At 42.4% G+C, this 24,436-nt stretch overlaps 1 protein-coding gene across 3 annotated transcripts in view; it reads left to right on the top strand.

Annotated features, from left to right (window-relative positions):
• Nucleotides 1-15,095: 15,095 nt before the first annotated feature.
• ABCB5 (ATP binding cassette subfamily B member 5) overlaps nucleotides 15,096-24,436 on the top strand; it is a 48,953-nt gene continuing 39,612 nt past the window's right edge. The window contains exon 1 of one of the 3 annotated variants that reach the window (XM_083405339.1): nucleotides 15,096-15,180. The gene's annotated coding sequence lies outside the window, so the exon portion shown is untranslated. Of the gene's footprint in view, nucleotides 15,181-22,904; nucleotides 23,071-23,141; nucleotides 23,355-24,436 lie in introns of those variants that run through there. The other 2 variants (XM_083405337.1, XM_083405338.1) reach the window with 2 other exon arrangements.

Raw genomic sequence — 24,436 nt, 5'->3', positions numbered from 1 at the left:
AACCCACTACAGACTCCGCTAACCCAGAAATATTACCTCGGGTTAAGAACTTTGCTTCAGGATGAGAACAGAAATTGTGCTCCGGTGGCGCAGCGGCAGCAGGAGGCCCCATTAGCTAAAGTGGTGCTTCAGGTTAAGAACAGTTTATGTTAAAAAATTTAGAATTCATGGAGGTGGGGAATGATTTTTATAATGGAATAAGGGCAATTTATACAGAGCTAAGAGCTAAATTGATTGTGAATAATGTAATTACAGAAGAAGTGAAGATACTGAAAGGTACAAGACAGGGATGTCCTCTTTCGCCACTGCTATTCATAATGGTTCTGGAAGTCCTTCTAAGTTCAATTAGACAAAATGAATTAATAAAAGGGGTGACAGTAGGTCAAAATGAATATAAAGTTAAAGCCTTTGCCGATGACCTGGTAATAACGATAGAAGATCCTTTAAAAAGTTTAAACAAGATGTTAGAGGAGATTGAACAATTTGGCAAGGTGGCCGGGTTCATATTAAATAAGAAAAAACCCAAAGTAATTGTTAAGAATATGGACCAGAGTGTAATAGAAACAATGCAACGAGAAACAGGGATTGAAGTGGCAAAGAAGGTAAAATACTTGGGAATATGGTTAACTTCAAAAAATATTGATTTATTTCAAAACAACTATGTGGAACGGAATCAAAAAAGATCTGGAAGTTTGGGGAAGGATGAAACTTTCTTTTTGGGGCAGAATTTCAATGATCAAAATGAGTGTACTTCCAAAGATGTTATTTTTGTTTCAAATGATTCCTATAATTAGGGGGACAACGACTTTCAAAGAGTGGCAAAGAGTAATTTCAAGATATATCTGGCAGGGTAAAAAGCCAAGAATACAATTTAAGTTATTAACAGATGCGAAGGAAAGAGGAGGCTTTGCCCTGCCAGATTTGAAATTATACTATGAAGCGTCTTGTCTCTGTTGGTTAAAGGAATGGATAAAATTAAAAAACAATAAACTGTTAGATTTAGAAGGATTTGATAACAGATTTGGATGGCACGTGTATTTATGGTTGGAGAAGAAGAAAAGTCATAAGGGTTTTGAGAATCATATCTTCAGGAGTTCCATAATAGAAATATGGGACAGGTATAAAAATATATTAGAATCCAAAGTACCCCACTTGTTGTCTCCATTAGAGGTTATGAGTGTAAAGAAAATTAATATGAGAAGGAATTGGATTACTTACGGAGATTTAATAATTAAAGAAAGGGGGAAATGGAAAATGAAGCCATATGAACAAGTAAAAGAATATGTGTTTGATTGGCTGCATTATTTCCAGGTAAATGAAATGTTTAAAAAGGATTTTAAAGAGAGTGGGTATACAGAAAAAGAATCGAAATTTCAAACAGAGATTATAAATAATGATGATAAGATAATGTCAAAAATGTATAAAATGTTGTTGGAATGGCAAACGATGGATGAGGAGGTAAGTCGGTTATGATACACTGGGCCAGAGACTTTGGTGATAATATACAATTGGTTGACTGGAAAAAAGTATGGAATGAAAATATGAAATTTACTGCATGTACTGCGTTAAAGGAGAATATTATGAAAATGGTTTATAGATGGTATATTACACCAGTTAAGTTAGCAAAAATGTTTAAAACATGTAACAAGTGTTGGAAATGTAAAGAAAAAGAAGGATCGTTTTTCCATATGTGGTGGGAATGTAAGAAGGTAAAGGGTTTCTGGGAAATGATATAGAATGAGTTGAAGAAGATGTTTAAATATACATTTGTAAAGAAACCAGAAGCCTTTTTGTTAGGAATAATAGGAAGAGAGATAAACAGAAGGGACTACAAACTTTTTCAATACGCAGTAACAGCGGCAAGAATATTAATGGCCCAAAAATGGAAACAAGAGGAGTTACCGTCCCTTGAAGAGTGGAGAATGAAACTTATGGACTATGCAGAATTGGACAAATTGACTGGGAAGATCAGATATCAACGGGATCACAAGTTCATCGAGGACTGGGGAAAGTTTACAGATTATCTGAAAAGCATATGTGACGAACAGACAACGCTAGTGGGATTTAAAGAGGCTTTGTGAAAGTTAAAGATGTATTGTAAAAAAGAAATAGAACTGAAAGGATAATATTAAATGGCAATATTAAATATAGAGAATGCGTAAAAGTAGAAAATAAGGATGATTGGTGGAGAAGCTGGTGGAAGTCCAAAAAGTTGAAATTTGTGAAAATTGTTTGAGATGGCGAATTTGTAAAAGGAAAAATTTAATAAAAATTATTATTTAAAAAAAGAACAGTTTCAGGTTAAGGACAGACCTCCAGAACGAATTAAGTACTTAACCCAAGGTACCACTGTATTTCCCAACAGCTGTGCCATCTAGTGGCCATAGAGATTATTTCCAGCAAGCTGAAAGCAATGTATATGAGATTCAGTTTATCTTCACAATGCCCCTTTGAGAGAAGTTTAGATGTGGGGAAGGGCCACAGCTCAATGACAGAACTTCTGCTTGCAGGGGGAAAACTCCAGGTTGAATCGCTGGCAACTCCAAGCAGGTCTGGGAATGTCTCCAGACAGAAACCTTGGAGAGCTTCAGCCAGTCCATATAAACAGTACTGAGGAAGATGGACCAATGGTTTGACTTGGTATAAGATTCCAATGTTCTTATGAGAGATGATGCCCACAGCCAGCCAGCAGGTTTCACGAATGAACCCTTTTCCTGTTGGATATTTTTAAAAAATGCAGTGCAAAAGCATATTTTACCAACAAATATTCTGACCACTAATGTGACTGTTGAAAACTCATATTAAGGCAATATCTTTATTAAACCAATCAAAAATCACAAAATAATATGCAAGCTTTTGAGTTCTCTGGAATTCTCCATCAGTTTCATCATTTTATGTGGGGGAGGGATTGATGCCATTCATCTGGCTGGCAGGCCTTTTGAAGCTAATGGTCTCCTCTGGTTTGTTTATTTATTGAATTGAACTGCAGATAATGGCAAAGGCAACAATATATGGAAACTGTGAAGAATGAGTTCATGAGACAAGTGCCTCAGTTACTGAACAACTCAGGAACACCCTTCCTGACACCACATGAGAGTTTCTTGCAACTTTTCTGGGAAAAGATTGGAAAAGGGAGAGGTGGAAATTTGAATTTATTTATTTTTTAAGTATTGATAAACATGGTTGACAGGAAATGAGATTGGAAGGTGTTGACTTAGGTGTGAATTAAGGATTGTATAATAAATAATTATGGGTTGATATCCTAATACATAAACGCAGTGAAGAAATTTGGAGGAAATAAGAAATAAGGATTGAATGTTTCTTAATACGCTATTGGAAGTAATATGATGTTGGACTAGACAACTGTTGTTGACTATTATATATAAAAACTATCGGAGAATCTCCTTTGAACTTCTTGTATTGGAAGAAATCAATGACCTGGAGAGTCCTGGATTGAAGACTGGAAAAATATCACCTTACAGAGGGAGGAACTGCTGGATATTAATCTAGATGGAACATTTGAGTATTCTGAAGAATTATTGTATATGTTGAAAGTCTTTTTTACCTATTTCTTTCTGTTTTATCTTTCTTTCTCTCTTTATTCCTTTATTACTATCGATAATATTCTCTGTATTATTGTATTTTGAAAAGTCTGAATAAAGCTATAAAAAAGAGAGAGAGAGTTTCTTTTACTTCCTGTGAAGCCTGTAATGCACTGATCATTGTGGGCAGACTGTCTAAACTATGCACTGAGACACAGATGATGTGCTTTCTGAAATAATTCTGGCTTGGACTGGTTCTGGATTGTGCAAAAGGTTATGCTCTGCCCTTGTTTAATATTTTACAGTCACGGAGAGCTAAGACAAAAGCGGAAGTGCAGAGCTGTTGAATATTGACAGTCAACAGGGTATGTTAACTGGGCATTTTAACAAAATGTATTTTTTGAAACAGATTCACCCATTGTAAAAATTAGGTATTGGTAACTGGCATGGGTTTTCACTATTTTGACTCAGTGAGAAGAGAAAGGGAGGCACACTCCTATTCCACTCCTATCGGTACTAGTCGGTACTTGTTATTTAATGTTTTCTTATGCAAAGACGCCCTATGCTCCAGATTGGAAGAAGCATGAGGTATAAAAATATCCAATAAATAATTTTAATCCTTCTCAGGCATTATGGCATGATTACAATCATGGGTGTTCCATTCTGGGGGAGTGGCAGGATTGGGACCGCTGCCCTAACTCTGTTCAGCTCAGTCATGTGACCTGGCATTCCTGACATTGATGCCGAAATCCAGCATTGCCTGAGCTCTGTGAGTGCAGCTTTCTCCCAATTGAAGTGCAGAGTGTTTGAGGACTGGGACATTCGCAGGGAAACCAAAATGCTTGTTTACAAAGCTATGGAACTACCAACCTTACTGTATGCTTGTGAAATGTGGACCTATAAACGCCATCTCCAATTCCTCAAAAGATTCCATCAACAGTGTCTCCGAAAAATTTTACACATCACTTGGGAAGACAGTGTACTGGAATAAGCAAAGATTACCGGTGTCAAAGCAATGATTCTTCAACATCAACTTCGTTGGACTGGTCATGTTGTGCGGATGTCTGATTATTGTCCTCCAAAGCAACTACTCTATTCCAAACTTTAAAATGGAAAGCATAATGCTGGTGGTCAACAAAAGAGGTTTAAAGACTCTCTCAAGGCAAATCTAAAAAAATGCAGTATAAACACTGACAACTGGGAAACACTGGCCAGTTGGAGAACAGCCTTTACCAAAGGTGTCGTGGACTTTGAAGGCGCTTGAACGCAGGACGAAAGGGAGAAACGTGCTAAGAGGAAGTCACGCTTGGAAAACCCTCACCGTGATCAACTCCCACCCGGAAACCTATGTCCCCACTGTGGAAGGACGTGTGATCCAGAATTGGCCTCCACAATCACTTACGGACTCACTGTAAATACTGTGTTTATGGAAGACAATCTTACTTGGCTACGAGTGATCGCCGAAGAAGAAGAAGAAGAAGAAGAAGAAGAAGAAGAAGAAGATGGGTGGTGTGAGTCAGACTCTATTGTAAAAGCTTGTTTTCCCTCTGCCAGGCTTAGACCTGGCTCAGGTGGCAGCTGCCACACCTCTGAACAGAGTTTGGAACAAGAATAATTTACACCAGCTTAATTTGAGCAGCTGTAAATTTCACCAACATCCTACACTTAGGATTGCTCCAATAGGAACAAGCAGAGATGCTAGATGTTACTTTGATGGTTCTAGGAAAGCAGCCCATAGCCTTAAGCGATTCTGAAAGGAGAGAGCCATTTAGGAATCAGAGTTCAGCTTTTTCCCCATTCCCCCACTGGCTGGGAGTGAGTGTGAAAGAAGAATATTCAGTCTTATCTTGGAGCTGGACTTGCAAACACAAAAGGGGCCTGGTTTTGCTCTCTGTGAGGATCCAGTGCTAGGGCATTAAGGAGCCTGCCTGGAAACCTGAGGGAGGAGACTGTTATCTATTGCAGTGTAAATGCTGTGAGGCCGTTTGTCTTATACTCAGCCTGTATATGTGTGTAAATAAAACCATACATCACTAAAAGGCAACACAATAGTTTTAAGTGAGCTTCATCCTAAATAAACTTAACCTGAGAGATGTTCTGGCACCCCTGAAATCACTCACCAGAGCTTCAGGTGTGGACAGGGCCGGATGAGGTTTGATGAGGCCCTACTGAAGGTAATGGGGCCATTTATATATCCAGCTGTTCTTTGTCAACAACAACAAAAATTGTGTTGAATATATGCTATATGGTAATTTATGGGCCAAATAGGTCCATACACAACACACAACACTGTTGCTGTACGTAGGTTTTATTTTATTTGTTTTTTATCTTATATTTTGGAAATGTACATCCAGTTGTTGGTTTTTTATTTTGGGGGGGGAGGCCAAGAGAGTGGGGCCCTAAGCTATAGCTTGTTTAGCTTAAATGTAAATCCAGCACTGGGTGTGCATAAGCACGTTTATTAAACAGTCACAGAAATGTTACTGCTGCTACCATAAATCCAAGGGCTCAAGTTTCTGAAACATTACAAACCTAGTGCAGGTAGGGATGTTACCATTTTATTCAGTGATAGGGAACTTGCTGGGCATCAGCTCCCATCAGCCTTGCCAGCATGGCCACTGTTCCAGGGTGATGGGGGATGTAGTCTAGCAACATCTTGAGGGCCACAGGCTCCTCATCCATGGTCATAATTGCTTATGGCAAGGCAGCATTATGCTGTTGTTCTTTATATTTTGAAAAATATTGTGATTCCTTATGATTATCATGTTCTGTATTTCCAGGTACTGTGACCTTTGTTCTTCATCGGTGAATAAACCTGTGTTCTTTTAGGTAAGGCTGTGACTGTCCTGAGATGAAGTCACTTCCACCTTGTGACAGTGTCCATTCAACGTGGGAGAGATTCAGAATGAGGAAATCATCCACAGCGTAGCTGAGGTGATTCAAGGGCCGAGCTTGATGAAACATCAGGAAGCTATGCTCTTAAAGTTGAAGGAAGCAGAGGATGCAGTGCTGCCTAGTTAATCCTTTCCACCCTGGGCATCTTTCAGGTTCACCACACAAACATTTGAAATTTGCACGTGAGTGGGTGGGAAGGAATATAGTTCCTATACATTAAGCAACTTTCCTGAGCTTCAATGTACGGCTTTGCGTTTATAAAACAGTTCCATGAGATCTGCAAGTTTGATCTTCTATTCCTCCACTCTTTTCTCTAAAAAATAAAAGAATTATTCCCGCAAGGAAATTTATTATAGTGATAGGAGGTGAATAACTTTGTTTGTGACAAGCCCTTGTAATTCTATCATACAAATGAATCAATATGCAAAACTGTGCTAAAACATAGCCCTGTTCACTGAATTCATCAATAGATATATCATTTGGATATAGAAATATAATCTAGTAACCAGCTAGTCTTCCATATGTCAATAGTGCTTTTTTCAGTTCTTTCCCATCAACATATATTTTATCTGTGTGCCTTTTATTGTATCATGTTGTCTGAAACTGAGCTAGATATAGCAGGAAATGTTATGTAACTCTATACAAGTTATTTCAGTTTTGTGACAGATCATTGTGGAGAATTACGTATGTAGGACTCTGCCGCTGACCTTCCAAACCGTGTGTGTGTGTGTGTGTGTGTGTGTGTTTCATGTCACCCCAATTTCTGAGCATTGTAAGATTCTAGGAGTACCATTTGGACAATGAGGCACAGCAGAGACTGTGGTATTGTAATGATATACCATTTATTTACACATATATGCAACCTGAGCCCTAGAGAGAAGGAGTTCAGCGAATTCACATCTCCTGCTTCTCCCATAGGTGCAGCAGTCTTGGATCCAAAACAGCAAAAAGCCATGCTCTCTGTCCCTATAACGGCCTGTCAGCCCACATGGTGCTTTGACCCCCACTTTCTCTGCAGCTTGCCAACTCCAAACTAAACTCCCTCCTCGCTTAAGATAAAGGTAAAGGGACCCCTGACCATTAGGTCCAGTCGTGACCGACTCTGGGGTTGCGGCGCTCATCTCGCTCTATAGGCCAAGGGAGCCGGCGTTTGTCTGCAGACAGCTTCCGGGTCATGTGGCCAGCATGACTAAGTCACTTCTGGCGAACCAGAGAAGCACACGGAAATGCCGTTTACCTTCCCGCCAGAGCAGTTCCTATTTATCTACTTGCACATGACGTGCTTTTGAACTGCTAGGTTGGCAGGAGCCGGGACCGAGCAACGGGCGCTCACCCCTTCGCGGGGATTCGAACCACCGACCTTCATGATCAGCAAGTCCTAGGCTCTGTGCTTTAACCCACAGTGCCACCCGCATCCCTTCCTCCTCGCTTACATCAGGCCAAATGGAAACCCTAAACCTTTCACAAACCCTTTTTGTCTGCACCCACTAACACATGGCTGCAGGAGGGGCTCCACTCCCCTTCCTGTCTGTCGTGGAGTGGTGTCACAGTGCTTTAAATGTATCGTGTGAATGTGGTTGGAGATGTCACAACCATAGGCTGTGGACTAAATCAAATGAACATATTGGTTACTACAACAAAGGGATTTCCATGCAGAGGTTTTGAATCATCTAAAGAAACAGTAATGTGTGTTTAAAATGAATAAATAGAGTTGGCAGATTCCTCTTTTCTTCTTTCTTCTACCGTGATGCTTTAATAAACCCTAGATTTGCTAGTGGTAGAAACGCCGACTATTAAAGCAGTTCACTCTAACATGAAACATTGGGAAGTCTTGTTGGGCTCATGGCATTTTCCCTCCTCTGTCCTTGCATAATATTATTTGGTTCAGACAAGGTCATGGCTCATTTGTAAGATGTTCAGTTATCCTAGGCTCTTTGCAACGACCTTGTTAAGTTTATTTTTCTTCTGTTGTTGGAGTATATGTTATAATATGTCGTAAACCTAAAATCTTTTTTAAACACCTGTGACCTTGGTAGCTGTAATATAGTTGCACGAGGCTGGGTTTGCTGGGTTAGCCTTCAAAATCAATGAAACGTGTTTCTAATGAACCGTACAGGTAAGGGAGCAAAAAATGTCATTGTGGTTTTTTCTACATTAGAACAAATGCATTACTTATTAGTGCTGCACCCAAATGACTAAGCTGATATAATTCCTAATGGGCCCTTTCGGTTATTGATCACATGATCCGTGCCGATTGCTTTTATGAACACAGATAGCTTCCATAATTTCCTGTCAGGTTATTAATGCAATAATTTGACTCATTAGACTTTCCTTCCCAGTATGCACCAGCAGGGGAAATACTGAGGGAACATTTCCATCACCCATCGCAACCCAGATGGCTGCTGGTGATTTCTAAGTTAAACATTACATATATGTGAGTGCAAGGTATCTTAACAATGTATCCATAGTTTATAAAATATTCTGGAAACTCAAATATGCATAATCTCTCCGCTTGTGGATTCTGCTCCCCCCCTCCCCCAGTTAATTTATATGTACTGTCATTTCCCCATTAGATTTGCACAGAAATTGAGCTCACAAGACAGTGTCCTTGTCCTTAAAATGTAAACAGAAGGCTGCCTTTATATATGACACTTTTTTATAAATGGAAAATTTATATTTTTCTCATCTTGGCATCCTTGCATGCATTCAGACGCTGCTTCGCACAGTTTCAAAGTCACAGAAAGCACCTCTGCTGATTTTTAACATGACCAGTACAACTCTCTTTTTCCATATGGAGAGAGCGATTCGCGATTAGAGAGTTAAGAAATTTTCATGACTGAAAGAGCCCCAAGATGCAGCCTAGAATCAGGTGTGTCAGGTTTCTCTCCTGCTTTACAAGTTTAGAATACAGGAGGTCACTGAAGAGAATGAACTTCCTTGCAGCAGTATAATCATCACACCCATTAAGATTTTTTACAGACATTTCTCACCCGCTGAGTGTTTCAAAGATAAAAAAAAATCTGATTTCAGGTAAATGTAGGGCTCCAAATCTCCCCTTGTGAATTGACAGTTTGAGTCAGGCTTTGCGCTGTTTAAAAACATCTTTAGTCTGCCATGGAACTGGTATGATGATGCCCCCAGATCCCAGTCACTCAACTTATTTTTGCTGTTTATTTTGACTGTCAGGGAATATGGTTGATGAGAGATTTCCAGGTACTGGAAGTATATCAGGGAGTAATAGTCTTCCTTTCTAATTATTATTATTATTATTATTATTATTACCACACACACACACATTTCAGGAAGGGAATGACTTCCAGTCTTATAGTTTTGTTAGTCTGCTTCAGTAAAAGCAACAGAATCTTGGAAGCTTTATTCTGGCATTACAGTCCACAAACGCATATGTTGTGATACGTCTGCTAGTCTTTAAGGTATCTCAATACTCTTTACTGCCCCCCCCCCTGCAATAGACTTACAGTGTTGCCCCTCTCTACACTTTTACCTTTCTGAAGTGGGTAGAAAATAAAAATAATTAGAGGGACATAATAGACTGAATAAGTTCATGCCACAATACACAGGCCACTTAATGCTGTCCTCCCTTCAGAAAGGGTAATCTGTGGCTGATACATACATATCATTCTGAAGAGACACAATCCTTCCATGACCATCATATTGCCTCAGAATTGGACATGTGCCTCAAGATTCAAACACTCTATGTATAACTGAGGTGACAGAAGCCATGTTCAGGTGCTTCTGCCCACTCACATTGAAACAAAAGGTCCTGTATGGGGATATGCCCCTCATTCACGTTTCCCTGGGTTCACGCTCTGTGCGTAGCAATGTATGTGCCTAAAGCTCCATGCATTTCCCTCCCACCCCTCTCGGGTGGAGGAACTTTGGGTGCCTATATCCGTACACATATAGAGTCCTTTCACACACTGTCAAAAGTTGAAGATGGGGGAATGGCCACTGTGTGGGCTGGGAGAGGAAAGGGAGCCAACGTAAACCCCCCTCCACCATGCATACGGAACTGTCTAGCCTTCCTAGTGTCTTTGTGAGGGAGGTGTGCTATGATGTGAACAGCATATGATGGCATTTGTATGAGAGAATCAGAATGTTTTTCCCGTGCTAAGAATGTACCTCATGAGACAGAGACAACCACTTTTTTCCTTCAGGTGAGGGGGAACCAGATGCGGTCAAGCCAACCCCCACATAAAACTGAAGGCGATGTAGTCCCTGTATAAGGACTGCTACTATCTCACTTATGTGCATTTCAATTTGCCCTCAGTTATTCTCTTGTGGAAATTACAGAAGAACAAAACACTGCAGTTGGCCACACCAGTCGCCATTCTCAGACCACCACCCCTCAAAGAATCCTGCGCTTCTATCACCATAGCAATGAGCCACTTACAATCACTACGATATAAGCTATTTTGCCTTCATTGGATTTTGTACAATCCTAGTGGAGATTATGCGCTCCATGCACACTGGTGGTGTTCTATTATTATGATTACAGTATGCCCGGATCTTATGCGCGCTTAGCTCGCGTGATTTTGAGTATACGTGGGCAAGGTGGGGGTGCTCTCTCGAGATTTTGCAGGAAGTCAGCCCAGAGGCATCCCTAACACTCCCAGGGTTGGCGCACTGAGTAGGCCTTGCCCAAGAAACAAGGCCGAGAACTTAAATGCTCTTTTTGTGCTGAGTAGGCCCAAGCAGGACGCAGGTGGCACTGTGGGTTAAACCACAGAGCCTAGGACTTGCTGATCAGAAGGTCGGCAGTTTGAATCCCCACGACAGGGTGAGCTCCCATTGCTCAGTCCCTGCTACTCCCAACCTAGCGGTTCAAAAGCACGTCAAAGTGCAAGTAGATAAATAGGTACCGCTCCAATGGGAAGGTAAACAGCGTTTTCGTGCGCTGCTCTGGTTCACCAGAAGCGGCTTAGTCATGTTGGCCACATGACCCGAAAGCTGTACGCCAGCTCCCTTGGCCAACAAAGCGAGATGAGCGCCACAACTCCAGAGTCGGCCACGACTGGACCTAATGGTCAGGGGTCCCTTTACCTTTACCTTAGGCCCAAGCAGACCTGGCATGAAAATAACTTTTAAGCTCTTAGTCTTGTTTCCAGGCAAGGTCTGGTCAACAAACCAGCTCTGGGACAGGTAGCATTGTTCTCTCTCTCTTTCCCCCCACCAACTACTTTATAGAAGGCAGGCTAGCTAGCCACAGGGTGGTTCCAAGGTTAACACAATTTTTGCCTTATGCAATTTTTGCTATATGCATTACCCTTGGAGCCAAACCCCTGTGTAAGATGCAGCCCAGCTATGTTGTTGTCATCATGATTATCTCTTGCAACTAGTATTGCATGATTGCATCGTAGTCACCTAAGATTATATTTAAAGTCTTCACTATGATGATAACCTTGATGTCTCAGAAGCCCTGGGCAAACATGATTGATAGACCCTGGTGGAAATACAAGATGGGCAATGTTTTGCATGTGTTTGCTGAGCTAGCTCTCTCCATTCTCTGTAGGTACAAGGTCTTTCCACTCCTCTCCTTTTATGGTAAGAAGTAAACTACATTGACCTAGGAAAAGTTGCAAATCATGCCCTGCCCTGAAGTGTAAACTTCAATGACCTCCTAAGAGCAGCCAGATTCTTTTATTTTGCTAGTTAAACCTTCCCTACAGTGTATGTATTGTATACATTTCCTTGAAGACAATTAAGATTTTTTTCTTTTTCTGAGCAAAGGGGAATGATCATGTCCTGCAAGGACAATTCTGTACAAGAACAAAATCTAGCATGATGCAATCATGCTGAAACTAATTAGGGCTGGATATAGTCAGTGGCCAGATGAGAGCCCAGCCATAGCAAAACCTGAATTTTGTGAAGTAAGAAAGGTGCAATATACATGCAACACAGAGAACAAGTATAAACACGAAAGAAGATAGGGTATGTTACTCAGCTCAATTTCTGGGGCAAATCTGCCTGCATGGTTAAAGTCATAATGCCACAAACTGTGGAGTGGAATGGAAGCAAACTTTGATCAAGGAAACCATGGGTGATTGTTTAAGCCAGGCGTGGCCAACCTCGGCCCTCCAGCTGTTTTGGGACTACAACTCCCATCATCCCTAACTAACAGGACCAGTGGTCAGGGATGATGGGAACTGTAGTCCCCAAACAGCTGGAGGGCCAAGTTTGGCCATGCCTGGCAAGCAGTCCTGAATATCTGCTTTAAGGGTTGGCATGCCTCAGTCTGCCTGGACCCCCTGCTGGAGCATGAGAACAGAAGGCTTGGCAAGGCTTTAGTCCAGCTGAAAACAGGTGCCAGGGTAAAGATAAGAGGCTGGTTAGCAACTCTGAGTGACCGTCATGAGACTCCTTATAAGCAGTGCTATTCTTCTAGAAAAAGAAGTGCCAGAACTCACCACGAACACTTCCCTTCTTCTCTTAGAATGGCAATGGTGCCCATCTGAGAGGGGCCAGAACTGAATTCTGGTGAGTTCTGGCTGGAAAAAAAGCCCTGTTTGTACGGCTTGGGAATATGTCACTCCCAAAAAATCTTTAAATAAAAGTAAAATAAAATGTCTTTTACAGGAGTATTGTCCTATTTGACATCTACCAACAAGAGAAGTGAATTTCAATGAGAAAAGTTGGGGAGTGAACAGGGATCAAAAGGAGATTGCACTCAGTGCCTCAATCCTTGTTCTTTCTTCTTTCTTGATTTTTAAAAAGCTCTAAGGTTGCTGATTCACTTTTTTGCTTTCTCTTGGAGAAAAGAAGGGTTTTCATGCATTAAACCTGTCCCTGTTTGTGGTCATTTCTCTCTGAAACAGCAGCTGAATTTTGAGCAAATTGAGCTTTTATAGTTTTTGTTTAATTCTCCACACACACACATACACACACACATATACCATAAGCATAATAGCAGCAAATAGAAATCAACAGCATATTATACATAGGTGAATATGGCAGAAGGGAGAAATATAAGAAACAGTATCTATTTCTCCCTTCCGCCATATTCTTGTATATATGCTCCAGTTTCCTTAAATGTTTCGTAAATGACTGACGGAGCTATTCTAGGCGCAATTTTGGAATGATGGTAGAAGCTATATTTGGTGGAATTCCCCTCTAGAAATGAGTATATAAAATATGATGGTGATAAAGTATAGGAGCACTTTCAGGATGTGGACTTGATGACAAGTTTACAGGAGCAGCAATAAAACAATAAACCAGCAAGCAGCCACATGAGAAAAATGCAGAGCGTATGTGCTACTTTAGAAGGTTGGCTGTGAAGCCATAGGCCACTAAGTAAGGTTCCGTCAGCTGCTGCTACCTTGAGTGTGTTTTTTTTAATAAAAAGCAATAACCTGAGTTGTCAGTGCACAACCACATTGTTGATTGAATCAGACTAATGCAAGTGCATAACTGGGAAGCTGCCCTTGGCCCCAGTAATTGAGCTCCTGCTATGTTGGCATTAATACTTGTGGCTAGAAACTGGAGCGGCTGCTAACATACCTTGGCACTTCTCATGCTGTGAACTTAAATATTAGCAAATGTCTCAACTAATTGTTTCATTTTTCTAAAATAACAACACGGCTGTAATTGTTTGCAAAATGCTCGTGGAAATTTACAACTGAACTCCACTTTTCACTAACAAACATCACCCAGTTGCTGTCCACCAGATCCACAGACCTTCAGTTGGGCAGGTTGTTGCATGCCACCCCAATCCCTGAGTGGTGTGAGATTCTAGGGGTCAAAACACTTATGCAGGGTTCATGTTTCCTTCGGAAATGAGGCAAGGCGGAAACTGTGGTGTCTTTAGGATATGTGGTTTATTGACACATATATACAACCTGAGCCCACAATGGAGGGGCTTCCAGCATTACACTCCAGGAAAGTCCTGTTTCTCCCATGGCTGGGTACTATATTCCCTGAGGAGGAGTTCCATTAATTAGTTCCCTTTTCCACTTGTGAGTGCCTAATGCAAGATGGCATCAAGATCACCAAGACTGAAGAAATTGGCTGCATGGTCAACCCATATGTACACCCTCTGGGGCTGGGAAGGTTGCCCCCATGCCCTGATCAGCTAAGTAAAACTTACACTTCTGTATCCAGTCGTGTGTGTGTGTGTGCGCGCGCGCATAAAATGGTCTTTGACATTGGTCTGATGGCCCCCCAATTGGATGAGGATTGTGGATTTCAGCACCTATGTGTGTCTGTATGCCAATTACTGGTTTAGTGGAATCCATGACTCTGATGCTTAGTATAAGGGTGAGGCAAGCTAGTTTTGTTATTTTCTGTTCTGTAGTCAAATTCCTAAACATATCTTTCCGCTGTTAGCCTTTTTCCTGGGTTTGTATGCTTATGTTTATGTTTATAACCTCTTGAGAAAGTATTATGTTTATCCTGGCCTGGCATCTTAGAGTAATCTTGGTGCCTCTGAATCTGGTAGCTGGGTGCCACAGCCTGTGAAAGTTCTAGCTAGCTCCCTAAGTTCATTGACACTGAAATATCACGCCATGTTTGTTGATTTAAAAGATGCAGTGCATTTGTTCTCTGGGCCAAAGTATACTGTAATAACACAATGGTTTTATAATATGGTACACAGTATTTAGAGTTCAAAATGTGCCTCAGGATTTCCTGTGTGTGAAATGTCAGGCTGCTAACTCCACCTCTGCAAGATTTCGCTTTTGTTTACTCTGAGGAGCAAACAGAACCCTTGCTAAGGAGCCATCCCAAAAAGGTAAAACTGGGGGGGTACCAGAAAGTCAGAACTATCAATAGTAAATACTGACAGGTGGGATGAATTGCGGGGGTGTTGGATAACTCTTTAAAAACTTTGTGTTATTGTTGCAGCACTTACTCTTTCATGTTTCAAAAGTAGATTTATTCATCTTCCAGTTTTAAAGATACACATTCCATATTCTGTCAAAGACTCCATGCCCTCCCTGTTTCTAGCGCAGGGGTTGTGGCCAGAATCTAAACTTTATATTCTACACAGAATATATACTTCAAACAGTGTGGTTTCTAACTTTCCCCGTGTTGAACAGTAGATTTCCTGGTGAGATATTATAAGTTTCTTTTGAAACTCTTCTCTGGTTCAGCGCTGTGGGGCAGGAGGAGGAGTTGCTATTCAAGAAATATAAGCTGAAAGCACCCTCAGCTTACATCAGATCATGAACTATTTGCTAACTCAGATGTAACCCCCCCCCAAAAAAAAAAAATAGTTGACCCTCTAAAACTTGCCTTTCTGCATACTTCTAAACCTTTCAAACTTTCTGACTTCCCATTTAAAGAAGACTTTTTCTGATGCTTTCATTCTCTTTCTTTGGAGTGGAGGATCGGGAGGGGAAGGTTGGAGGGCAACAGACATTGTTTTTATTTGCTTGTTTGCTGCATTTATATCCAACTTTTCATCCAAGGAGCTCAAGGTTAGTGCTGCCATATTTTGAAGAACAAAAAAAGAGGATGCTATGGTGGCCATTCAAAGAAAATAAATGCAATTTGTCTCAAATTTTACCCCTGCAACAAGAGGACATGTCTTGGAAAAAGGGGGCACATGGCCAGGGGCGTCTTACCCATAGAGGCTAGTTGCGCGGGGTGCCAGGGCACCAAGTTCTGAAGGGCGCCAGGGAAGACGAGGAGGCTGGACGCAACGCCTCCCAGCATCAGCTCACCGCCCTTGCCCACCTTTGCCATGCTGAAGCAGCGCTGGGCCCAGAGCCTCCATCTGCCATGGCCACCGCGGCATGAAGAGGCCAGCTGAGCCGGGGGCTGCCATGTCCAGCCTCTGCCTCTTCCCCACTGGAGGAGCCGCCCTCCAGCCGCTGCCCGCCTCCTCCAGCCCCGCCAGCAGCGCTGTCCTCCCTAAAAAAGCTCTGGGAAATGGGGGGGGGGCGGAGGGAGCTTTGTCCCACGGTGCTGGATATGCTTAAGACGGCCCTGCACATGGCAACCCTAGTTCTGCTCCTTCCCATTTTATCCTCACAGCACCCCTTTAAGGTTGATTAGGTTGTAGTGTCATTACCAAAAGTACAGAGGGCATATACTTAAGGCTGCTATAGAGTAGGAATTAGGATCGTCCCTTCTCCTGCTCCCCCAACCTATCTGTGTTTATGAAATGGTGGTATGAAGCTCCTATGTTTGTACATGTTGTGGGTGCAGAGGTTCTTTCCCTGCAATTAGGAGTCACTTGCAATTTCACTGCAAAACTCCTTCTTTGGAGGATTTTAAGCAGAGGTTGGATGGCCATCTGTCGCAGATTGTTATGTACTGAGTTGAATAGGATCCAAAAGGCAACACTCTGATTGGTCCTAGAACAATAGGGTCCAGAATGCAGCAGTCTGATTGGTCCACAGGAGCCACCCAATCCAGCTCCAGGTGGAAGTGAATCCGCAACCTGATTGGCCTACAGGTGAATCCTGGAATTAGCCAATCACGTGGGGCCCATTGTGTAAATAATGTATATAAAGCAGATATTGTGGGGGAACTTCCATTCCTCCTCACCACTATGAGCTGAATAAAGAGCTTGAAATCCACTCTCGACTCCAAGTATATTTCACAGATGTACCTTCTAACTCCACAATGTTATGATTCTATATAACTAGGCTCTGCTCTGACCCTCACATATAGACATATATGGACCCATCAAATCTCATGAATAGGGCTCACTAAATATGGACTGGTTTCCCCTTCCTACTATTAACACTCTGTTTTTATTGTTGCAAGGAAGAGTATGTGTCATATATACATAACCCTTTCAGGAAACGTGTATAGATGTAAGAATTCTAAGTGATTGCGCATACAATCTGAATTAATTCATGCCAAGCTCAAATGGATCGTCTCATGAATGTGGATGAAGGAATAGGAAAACTGAAACCATTTCTTTTTTTACTTTTTAAATAATAATAAAAATCAAGCTTCATCCTGTGCTTTTCATGATGTTCTTTTTCTTGGCATGGGGAAAGTGTTGCCATTTGATTTCTGTACATCAGGATGCTGTTCAAGGTGAGAAGCAGGAAACGAAGATGATTCTACCCATTTGTGAAAGCCCTGGATGTTTTGTCTTTGATAAAATGGGAGTGGCATGGTGACAGTGCAGTCAAACAGCATTATGTGGGGCTTTTGTGTGTTGGGTGCTTTTCATCAAAGAGAAGGCAGTTCGGGTTAACTGAACATTAATAGGAACTTGGCAAGACTGCTTTTGGAAGCCTACATTGTCCTGAAGGCTGCCTTAATCTTTTAAATTTATGATAGCCTGACTGTTTTAATTTTTTTCTTTCATCAGTTAAGCTCTGCTGATGTCCATCAATTTTGGGTTTGATGCAGGTTCAAAGAATGTCTGGCTATAGTTATACCTCTCACCTATTGTAGTAAAGAAGATGGAGAAACTCATGCTGAACCAAATGTGACTAATGCCAGGGCAGAAGGCATTTGGTGTCAAAGACTTCCTATTTTAGTAAACAAACAAAACACTGTTACCATGCAGAAGTACATTGCTTGTGTTTAATACGTTGTTTGCTCTAGGAAAAAAGGAAAGCGGTTGAGTTATACTCCTAAATTTCTAGTCAATCATGAATTAGAAAGATCTCTGAACAATTACAGTGGTTACATACGCTTCAGGTTACATACGCTTCAGGTTACAGACTCTGCTTACCCAGAAATAGTACCTCAGGTTAAGAACTTTGCTTCAGGATGTGAGCAGAAATTGTCTTCCGGCAGTGCGGCAGCAGCAGGAGGCCCCATTAGCTAAAGTGGTGCTTCAGGTTAAGAACAGTTTCAGGTTAAGAACGGACCTCCAGAATGAATTAAGTACTTAACCTGAGGTACCACTGTACCGTAATACAGTATGTGGAGGTTTCAACAAATCTGTTTGCCATGGCGAGCATGGCATCACCCCTGTCAAGCATGACAAGCAGCCAGCTTTCCTCCTGACTTTGAAGCTGCAGAGGGAGGGTACAGGTCATGGACCAACAATCCATATTAACCTTTATCTCCAAAGCAGGGGATTGATTGGCAGCTACATGGCCTATACAGTCTCAAAGATGCCTTGACCATGCAGGACCAAATAGGCAACACCGCTCTCATTAACCTTCCATGCTCTAGAAAAGCAGGTGGTGATATTGGTTGTCCCTGCCTGAAGGTGCATGAGGTCTTTCTGACAGCAGAACACTAGAGGACATGGGGCACCTTCACGCAGCCATGTCCAATGGCACAGCTCTGCCCACTTCAGGTCTGACAGGGAGTCTGGCACAGCCAGCCAGACATTGTGGACTCAGGAATATATGTAATACAAATCAACCAACTATGGAGAGAGGTTAGGTTCATCTTTTGTTTGGCTGCTTACACATCACTCTGCTTCCAACATCGCCAAAATAATGGTTTCCATAAAAATTGTGTATCCTTATTTATAAAGGGATGTGGGTGGCGCTGGGGGTTAAACCACAGAGCCTAGGACTTGCCAATCAGAAGGTCGGCGGTTCGAATCCCCACAACGGGGTGAGCTCCCGTTGCTCGGTCCCTGCTTCTGCCAACCTAGCAGTTCGAAAGCACATCAAAGTGCAAGTAGATAAATAGGTACCGCTCCAGCGGGAAGGTAAATGGCGTTTCTGTGTGCTGCTCTGGTCCACCAGAAGCAGCTTAGTCATGCTGGCCACATGACCTGGAAGCTGTACGCCGGCTCCCTCGGCCAATAAAGCGAGATGAGCGCCGCAACCCCAGAGTCGGTCACGACTGGACCTAATGGTCAGGGGTCCCTTTACCTTTATCCTTATTTATATGCACAGATTCAATTTTAGAACTATTGCTACAATTGAAATTGAAATACCATGCATCTGCCATAATGGCCTGCACCCCTGCTTCTAGGCGCTGTTGATGGGTAGTTTCAAAGACCTCCTAAGCAGATCTTCAAACAGAGGGCTGTCCTCTGAAAGGAAGAATACATTGACACCTGAACCTCAGCCCTTAGCATTCTCTTGTTTCTGTGGTCAGAATTTTTAAATCAGTCCAATCGTATGTATCATTTGACATTCTTTATAAGCCAAGGAACAAGCTACTCTTTAAAAAATAGAAATAGCTGTGGTTCTTGCATCTACTCTTTGGTACAGACATATTGTATTGCCTGTTTCCATCTTCAGATAACCGAGATCACATAGGCAATAAGTTTCTGACCTGCAAACCAGCAGTCAGATCCAACTGAAGAAAGGCTGATATTTCCTTACCTGTGTTTTTGTTAAACATTGTGCAATGAGACAGTGCCCTTGAGCCTTCTTGCTGGTGACTGTAGCAAGAGCGTAGCTCTTTCTTGTCACTTCTGTCAGCTGGCAATTGGGACAGAGTTGTTTCTGATAAGGAAAGGGGAAGCAAGCTGCCTGCAGCTGCTGAGGCTCTGGCCAATGGCTAAGGTCATGCTGGCCTCAACCTTGCTGTAGTGTTTTGCTTATTTATTTATTTATTTATTTAGTCAGTCATCCGTTCAATATTTTTACACCCCGCTTTTCCTGCGATCTGGAGCTCAAGACAGCTAAGAACTAATAAAACTGCACAAAATAAGTCATAATTTAATTGAAATTGCAGTCATAGCAGCAACCATTTTTGTTTTAATATATTTTTCTTAAAGATTTCTTAGTTTACAAAAATATGTGCATTGTCACTCTTTTTCCAAGTAGTGTTTTCTACAGATCAGTGTCATTTGTTGTGAGACATTAGTGTTACATACAGTGTTAGGTTAGGAAGAAAAGAGGGGGGAAGAGGGGGAGGGGGAATGGTGAGTGGGGTGGGGTTGGGTGTCGATGCCTCTATTCTTCTACTTAGTGTATGTGTGGGGTTTTGTTTCAGCGTCACTTGTGTGGGTTCTCTTACTATTCACTTGTTGTATTACCTTGGTGGTGAGAGAGGTTGGGGGGCAGCCTAGGGTGTGGTTGGTTGTTTTTGATTGGCTGTGGTGAACTTTGTTTTCGTGTGTGAGTGGGATGTGTGTGTTTTTTTGGATCATGTTAGCCATTTGATTCGTATGCTGTTGGGGGATTCTTGTTGTTGTCTTGTTGGACTGTGTATGTGATAAAGGAGAACCATTCCGGAGTGAAGGCTTCTTCTTCTATTTGTCCCCGAGTCAGTTTCAGTTTATCGGTAAGTTTTTTCTAATAAGGCTGTTTCCCATACTATTTGATGCCATTGGTCCATGCTTACTCCTGACAGGTCTCTCCAGTGTCTGGCTATGATGCTTCTGGCTGCAGAGAGTAGGTGTGTTATGAGCTCTTCATGATGTGAGCAGGCATTATTATCTTGGAAGATGTTTAGTAGGGCCGGTTCTGGGGTGACTTCTAATACTTGCTTAGTTCTTTTGCATATGTCTTGTATGACTGATGTCCAGAAGAGTTGGATTTGGGGACATTCCCACCACATGTTGAGGTATGTACCTGTGGAGGTGCATCCTTTCCAGCATTTTGGTGAGGTTCCTGGGCATATAGCAGCAACAATTCAATGCCAAATAGTATCCGTAAAGTCATACCTAGAAATGGTTTACCCCCTTACACAAACGCCTGGCCAGTATAAATCTATACAATGTATACGACCTGGGGGGGGGGATACCTCCTCCCCTCCATCTCCCACGGCGCAGGCAAATATTGTCCCCAGCAAACAGGTGAGATTTCAAAGTGTAGTATTTAATAAAACTGACCTCAATTTAAGTAGTGTAGTGCAATAAAAATACAACAAATACAGCAGAATAATTTGCTAATAGAGGAGGGAAATAAAAACACCAATATTGTATCTTACCCTCTTCTTCTCCCTCCCTCAGTGGCAGCAGTAATATCAAGTTAAAAACTGCAAGACATTGCAACCAAACCACACCATTTCCGCAACTGCTTACAGTCTAGTGTTCTTGCTGGAAAGCAGAAGGTAAACCCTCCCAGGGGCCCTGATAGCAGAAGTTGGATTGTGCTTCTCACTTCTGGATTTTTGTGTCCTCCCCCTCCCCCCGCCCCAAGTAATATCTGCACAAGCAGTAGCAAAGTAACTGATTTTGATATGGGAGGCATTCCCTTCACAGCATGCCGAGTGTCTTCTCAAGCTAGAGCTAGGCCCAAGGTAATTTTGCTCTGCTTTTTAAAGAAGCTGCTGGCTGTACCAAAGCCATCAAAGTACACTACAATTATGTATTTTATTTTATTTTTGGACAAAAATTCTAAAATGATGCAAATCATACCGTGAGCTATGCAGAAGGAGGAAGTGAATGCTGTCATCCTCAAAGAAAAACGGTGATGGTCAGAGTTGGAAGAGCTAAGGTCAAGCTTCACTTATGTAGCAACAACCAAGGTTGCCTGGAATGGTGTTATGGGCGAGGGTGTGTTGTCATTTCATCATCAGAGTAGCAGCCCAAAGAGCGCAGGGCTCTAAACTGCCTTTACAACTGAAAATAAGAATTCCCGGAATGGACCTTGCAAGGATGTATGCATTATGTCTATATTTGTGGTACATGCATGTGCTACGGCAGTGTAGTCTGGCTTTCGATTTTGGTTGGTGCAGTATATAAATCGGATCATCAGCTGTGCTTAAGAACGACATTCCTGAGCTGTTTTCTACATTTAAGCTGGTTCTTGAGATATTTACAACCATATACGACAACTGATAGGGGCATTTTAAAGTTGCCTGAGCTACAAGGAAGTCACTTGCCTGGGAGAAGCTCCCATGCTGCCATCATAACATGTAAATCAGGGGTTATCCGCCTTTTTGGACCCTTGTGCATGACTCAAATTTTGAGAGAGTGCTGGAGAAACCCATCAGTAAATAGGTTGCCAAGGGTGCCAGTGAAAGCCTCTGTGGGTGACCCCTGATGTAAATTATCCAATTACAATGATCAGTGGGGCCTGATATCCCAGGTCCCAAATACCTAATTGGCACTCAGACAATTGATCAGATCGATCCCCATTCATGTGGTTTGGCCATTGAAATATTACGCAAGCCAGGATGTCGCTGCTTGCAGAAGAGCAACTTCTAGTCAACATGAGCCATGTTTAAAGGATCTTCCAGTAGAAGTTCAGGACTTAACTACATAGAAAACTGTGTTGTTGTAGCTGTCCCACTCATCTGGAGGGCCCCAGATTGGCGAAGCCTGTGATGGGGTGGGATAAATCCGGACCAACGTTTGAGTTGAGCTGGACAAAAATAGAAAGTCTCTGCAGCGCCCAAGTTAATTATTGTTGACTTTACAGGCAGTCTCAAAATACCAGGAGGAGGGTCAGTTGCTCCTATATATTTCCAAGTATTTTACATGGCATTTTCATTTTAAAAGTCGTCTCGGAGCTCGCCACTGAACTGAGCCCAACAGACCCAGACAGAGGCATATATCTGCTTCCGGACTGGTTTTCTTTTTCTTTTTTTTCCTCCTTTTTTCCTAGCTTTAGGGTTGCTAAGGGGAATTCTGCAGGTCACGCAACCTTCCACCTTCCTTGAGGCGAAAGAGCCGTCTGGGCGTGCCTCCTTTATAGCTGCAAAGGGGCGTTCACGCGGCGCAGCTCGCAGGCGAGGCTTGTTGGACGAAAGCCGCGCTGCATCCCCAGGCGAAGGCATTCCGGTCCGGAGCGCCTGGGCTTGCCGCGCGCTAGCGGCGTCTCAGGTCCCCATCGGGTCCCAGGTGAGTAGCTGCGGGATTGCAATGTTGGGGGGGGGAGGGATAGCGGTCACACTTCGAAGGCTTCTCTCATTGCATCCGACGGCAGACTCCTTCCGCTGACCAGAAAGTTTTTGAACCGCAGTTTCTGCGTTTCAAACGCACCCACTGATCTTAGGAGTCTACTCTGAAGTAAGTCCCACTGGGCTCAGGTGCACTTAACCCCCAGGGAAGTACCTATAGGACTGGGGGAGGCTCGAGATTTCTGGCTGCTTGGCAAGTGCAACCCTGCGCGTGTCTACTCTGAAGTAAGTTGCTGTGAGATCAGTAGGGCTTACTCGCGGGTATGTGGTTTTACAGGGCTGCCGCCTTAAGAATGCTTCGGTTTTTAAGTCAGATTTTAGCAACGTGTTGTAAAGTAATGAAGCTTTACTAGTAAGAGAAACATCCTCACACGACCAAGCGGTTGTCTGAGCGCGCGCGCACGATTTAAGAATGTGCGTGACGCCCCCTCTCTGCCTTTGGGGCAGAAGCCCCACCTCAGCAATGCACCCAGGATGGATTGACACATGTCTGCACAACCTGCTGCCTTTGGATTCTTTCAGCTGTGGTGGAAGAGCGAGGCAATGGCATTTGCCTCCAAACTATCTCTCCAGCTTCACCTCCCCTTTCCCGAGGTCCTTACTTTGGGTCAGGGTAATCAAAGGATAATCCCAGTTATCTCCCAGGGATACCCCCAACCCGACGTCCTTTAATATACAATAGCCCATTATCCTGAGGGGAAACAGAATTTAGTTATCCATGAAATTCTACTCAATATTGATGCAGAGCAGAACTCCGACTTATAGGTAGCAGAGTAAAAACTTTGCAGGTTTCCCCAAAAAAATAGACCTGAGGCAATTGTATTTCATCCAGCAGAGCTTTACTGCTACTAAAGGCAAATGAACATAATGGTCACAAATCCAATATATTGTCACTGTCCATAAGAAATCCAGTTGCAGCAGACTTAACTTAAATTTACAATAACTTATAATAAGTCTAAACCGTAACACTAATCTTATTCTTGTAGCCTCTAACAATCCAAAGTCACTTCCTGCCCTCTTTTAATCCATTTGAGTTTATGAGAATCTCCATTGTGCTCTAGAACAGTAGCTTTATTAGTAAATAAACAGAAAAGTGTGTGTGTATTGTGTCACCTTAAAAGATGAAACAATTTCAAGGCTAGTGTGTGCTGTGATAAATTTTAGTCTTTAAGGTGCCATATAGCACCATTTCTGCCGCTGATAAGTGTTCATCAAGGGAATATCCTTTCTGTATAAATTATACTATGAATAAATCCAAAGAATGAGTACTCTTGAAAATTTCTACTTGTTCAGCTATATTACGCAGC

This window comes from Podarcis tiliguerta (genome assembly GCF_965153285.1).
Source record: "Podarcis tiliguerta genome assembly, chromosome: 12".
NCBI classification, from domain to species: domain Eukaryota; kingdom Metazoa; phylum Chordata; class Lepidosauria; order Squamata; family Lacertidae; genus Podarcis; species Podarcis tiliguerta.
This window is presented reverse-complemented; position numbering and strand designations above follow the sequence as displayed.